Source organism: Mus caroli, chromosome 3 (genome assembly GCF_900094665.2).
Source record: "Mus caroli chromosome 3, CAROLI_EIJ_v1.1, whole genome shotgun sequence".
Taxonomy (NCBI): domain Eukaryota; kingdom Metazoa; phylum Chordata; class Mammalia; order Rodentia; family Muridae; genus Mus; species Mus caroli.
The window spans coordinates 150741966-150747175 of record NC_034572.1 but is presented as its reverse complement, the minus strand read 5'-3'; positions in this window follow the sequence as shown (position 1 = coordinate 150747175).

The following is a 5210-nucleotide window of genomic DNA, read 5'->3' as shown; positions in this document are numbered from 1 at the left end:
AGGGAGGTGGGGGTAGATGTAGGAGGAGTTGGGGGGAAATGAGTGAATATGATTAAAACACACTGTATGAAATTCTCTAAAAACCAACAAAAAGTATAGTTAGCATGGCAGGCACATCTCCCCTGTTCAGGGTTGTGGGAGTACTTGGAAATAATGCTTTTCCAAACTACACAGTTATTTGAATTACACAGACAAATGCTACCAGTTGTTTTTAACATTTATTACAAAATGTTTATCAATGTGTTGTAGCTCAAGGGTTTTGCCAGGAAACAGACTTAGCACAAATCAGCCATGCCCCGTGTGAGCTGCAAGCCTTTTGGCAATGCATCTCCAAGTTGGCATCTGTTGAGTGGAGAGTTATGATATTTTTCTTGTAAGATTGTGGAAACCAAAATTCAATAATTTACATAAAGATCTTGGCAACTTCTGTGACTAAAAGCGAAAGCTCCTGAGTGGAACTTACTGTTACTCACAAAGTTGAGTCCACTTTAGTGACTCACGCGAGTTCTAGCACAGATGAGTCAGGAGCAGAGAGACTGTGCCCTGGGTGGGGAGATGATGCAGACTTTGGTTGATAAGTTTAATCAAAGTTTTTCAGCCAGGATGATGAAGAGGACAGGTGTGTCAGCTTCTCTCTTGCTGCTGTGTCAGAGTTCCCTACAAAAGCAAGTTAAGGAAGGAGTTTATTTCAGTCATAATCAGAAAACAGTCTGTCACTGTGAAGAAGGTGTGGAGGCAGGTGCATGAGAAAGTTGGTCACGCTGCATAAACCCACAGTCAGGAAGCAGAGAGAGATAACTTTCTCCTTTGTATCCAGACCAGGACTCCAGGGCCCACATCCAGGGTGGTTCTTCCCACATTTGTTAAACATTTCTGGAAATATTCTCTTAAAGACACCCAGAGGTTTCCATGGTGATTGACCAACTTGACGAGCGAGGTTAGCCGTAACCAGTGAGAAGGTCCTTGTTTGAAATGGGAAGAACAGGTTAAGCAAAGAAGTGGAAAACACTGATTCCTCCAGGTCTGCTGAAGTGTAAGCGAGTCACGCGGAATAGACAGCTCAGGAGACCACTCTGTCCTCTCAGGAGCAGTCGTGTCTTGTTGAACACTGGAACACTTGAGCAAAGGGTCCATTCCCTTTCTTGGTTTCTCCTCCGGAAACCCCCTATCTCCTCCCCTTACCCTTGCTCACCAACCCACCCACTCCTGCTTCCTGGCCCTGGCATTCCCCTATACTGGAGCATAGAACCTTCACAGAACCAAGGGGACAGGGTATTTCTATGTAACCCAGACTGACAGGGAACCTTCAGCAATCCTCCTGCCTCACTGCTCTCCTGCTGGGATCACAGGCATGTACAGCCACACCTGGCTTTAGTGCCATCATTTGATGCCCTACTTAAAGTTGTGGACAAGCCTTCACTTCGAGTGATTGATGTAACAGAGAGTGAATGGTGATGAAAGCTTGCTAGCCAGGTTTCAAAAACACACATCCATGTGTATGCTTTGGCTAGAAAGTTCAAACCAGAAGTTTTCCTGCTCTGAGAGGAAACCTAGCCTTTGACCACCTTTCTCTCCAGGCGGTGCTGCCTCTGTAGAGGCAGCATTTAATTATGCATGTGACTGGACTCTATTAAGCCTTTTCTTTCTCTGCACTCCGTATAAGGAAAGCTGTCAAGATCTCTGAACTAGATCGCCAGGAACAGGGCATACTTCCCGCTCTCTGGATATTTAGTTTTAGGTCACAGATCTTTTACTTTGCTGACTGAGTTCTGTGGTGTAGTTTCCCACCAGTCCTACTTCAGAGAGAGAAACCCATTGCCAGGCCATGTCAGCTCTGGGGCAGACCCAGGCCCCATGTACGGGCCTTCTGAGGTGTCAGTAACATACAACTTTCCTATCCTTCAGGCACCAAAGCTCACAGACGTAGTAAATGACTGGAACTAAATAAGGAATTTATTTATTTTGCAGTTTTATTCTTCATAGTTTCTTCCTAGACAAGCTGTTTAGAGGAACTTGACACAGGGAAGTAGAGTCAGGACCGCTAATGTCCTCGCTCATGGCCGCAGCTTAGTTCTGCATCTTGTCTGTGGAACTGTCGAGTTGTCTGGAAGCTGGTGCACAGGGTGGGAAGCTGGGCTTGGTTCTAGGCCAACAGTCTTTTTTGGGTTGCTTTTATAAATCTTATATGTATAAAACTGAGTAAGAACACTGGTTACTGTCTTCTTTTAGTATCTCTTAAGTCTTTCTTAGCTTTTTTCATCCAACACAGCCCACATGGAGTCATTAATAATATCTCTTTCTACTTAGACATTTGCTCAGTTGTTTATAGTTTGTTCTTCAACATTCAAAAAGTTATTCATTGCAAAAAATTTCCATTTCTTTATATGTTTTCCTAAAAAGTAAAAACCACCAGAGCACCCACATCCAGTAAGGTGTAACTTGTTCAAATAAAAACCAAACACATTTCTATTTCACCACTCAAGGCCGCCGGTGAGTGAAGCCTTGTACACTGTGATGAGCACGGTGTCCCTGACCTTTCAGTACAGTGGAGTTTATGAACTCACAGATAAAGAGGGATGGCCATGGGCACGGTTCAGCATGATGTGACTCAGTTGCAAAACAGGAGAAAGGGCATAGGTAGACAATGACCACCATTGTGTAATCAGGTGAGGTGGGACATACGTGTGAACTGCCCAATTCACCCTCCAACTCAACTCACCAGGAACATCAGTTCTTAGTGTACTTTCATCTCTTTGTTGCTCTGACTACCATGCCAGTCATGTTAGCATTTTGTTTAGGCTCCGCCCCACAGTTACCTGACCCACTATAAAAGGGGCTGCTCACCCATCCTCTCTCTCTCTTGCCTTCTTTCTCTCACTCTGTTCTCTGTCCCACTCCCCCCCTCTCCCCATACCCCTTTACCCTCTCTCTCCACATGTTCATGGTTGGCCTCTACCTACCCCCCCCTTCTCTGTCTCTACTACCCTCTCAACTCCCCTTCCCATGCCCTGAATAAACTCTATTCTATACTATTTTATTCTATATTATTCCCTCAGGGGGAAGGGATGCTTCAGCATGGGTCTGCGGAGGCACCCCTTCCCCTATTCCTGACTACACATCCACCAAACATATTCCTTTTCTCTTTATTTTTATACGACACAAGAAGTCAGGTCTTTATAAATCAGATGATGTACTCTGTTAAAAAAATCTTCCAGAGGCTGGGCTGTGGTGGCACACACCTTTAATCCCAGCACTTGGGAGGCAGAGGCAGGTGGATTTCTGTGAGTTAAAAGTAAGCCTGGTTTACTGAGTGAATTCCAGGATATCCAGGGCTATATAGTGAGACCCTGTCTCAAACAACAAAGACAAACAAAAAACAAAAACAAAAACCAAGCAACCAAAAGCTCTTCCTGTTGCTGATAGCCCTTAGGGATGCAATGACAATTTTCTGCTGTCTCACATTGACCTAGCAATTGTATTGTGAGTATTCCTCCAGCCATATCTCATCTCTCTCTCCTCATCGCACCCTGCTTACTGGCCAAGATGGAATGTTTTTAGTTCACTACACAAGCCAAACTCATTCCTGCCCTGAGGAGTTTCTCTTGGCTTTGCTTTCCCAGAAGCCCACTGCTGAGGCTTCCAATTATTAGGTCCTTTTTGGCATTTGGACCTAGGCTCCTCTCCAGAATTCTGGAAAATTGTATCTTCTCTGTTGACTGCCTTGGCTGAACTTCACTTTTTCTTCTCCTGACATTTAAGGAGTCACCCATTGGGAGGCAGAGTTGGAGTTTAACAAATCAAAGGCGTGTGGGTTTTAACTTTTCTGCTCGTGTGTAGCACCCCTTCCTATGAGTCTTCCCTTTGTTCAGCCTCACAAGCAACATGGGGAACATGAAACTGCTCCACTCCCAACATGCCCACCACAGGGTCTGACTGTGAGACTACAGTAGCTGTTGGTGCTTTTCTACTGTGGATATGGTATGTCCCCTGCCTTAGGAGATGCCACAGCAACTCTACAGAGATTAAAAACTTATTGCCTAGCCCGGTGTGGTGGCGCACACCTTTAATCCCAGCACTTGGCAGGTAGAGGCAGGCGGATTTCTGAGTTCGAGCCCATCCTGGTCTACAGAGTGAGTTCCAGGACAGCCAGGGCTACACAGTCTCGAAAAACAAACAAACAAACAAACAAACAAAAACAAAAAAACAAAAAAAAAAAAACCCAAAAAACAAAAAAACCAAACAACAACAACAAAAAAAACAAAAAAACTCTTATTGCCCAATTTTACAAAGGGATAACTACTCAAGTTTGCACCCAAACAAACCTCTAGAGCATCGAAGTCCACTCCAGGCTATGGTCAACCTCCTGCAAATCAACTTTCCCCACGTTATGGAAAGGTGCTTGCATCTGTGAGGTTAGAAATTCCACTCCTGATTTATCCAGCTCACGCCTGCTTCCTACATTTTCCAATACTTGTGGTTACAGGAAGGGAGTCAGTCAGTTTCACTGATGGCCTGAATAGATGACCATTTAGGCTGGGCGACACATAAAAAAATAATGGACAAATGATTGCTGGTAACTGTAACCCATTAAACCACCCAAAATGGTTTGGAATATGTCTTACTCTGTTTCCTGTTCCTCTAACTCAGTATCTTAGTTTGGGTACTTTACAAAGCATAGAGGCTTCCTTAGGCCATGGATTTGAAGGCTGGCATGTTCAAGAGCATGTAGCTGACTGATATCAGGTAAAGGCCTTTTCCTTCATCAGAGCATGGCAGACAGCACCTGATAGAGCTTTGCAAACATGCTAACCTTTCTTTTTATAAATTTGGTAATGTACTCAGCCAAATTCAAGTACCTCTGGATACCATTATGAATAAGTTTGGGAATTAACTTTTCAACATACTGTTGCGGCCTGCCCGCAGTCCACAACACGAACGGTTCAACTGAGAATGGCAGTTCTCTGAAAAGAGAGGAATCTAGACGGGGCGGAAGAAAGAATGGAGCTAAGACAAATCCTGATCAAAGCTCAATTTTATTAATTCCAGACACTCAGTTATAAAGGAAGGGGGAGGGAACCCAACTTCCCGCCAAGTAACTCAGGGTGTGTGCCTCCAGGCAGCAAAGGCAGGTTCCAGCAGTGGGCGTGGCAGGACGAATGAGCCGGTAGCTCCACCCTTGAGCAGGCAGGTTCCAGGCTGGGGGAAGGGAG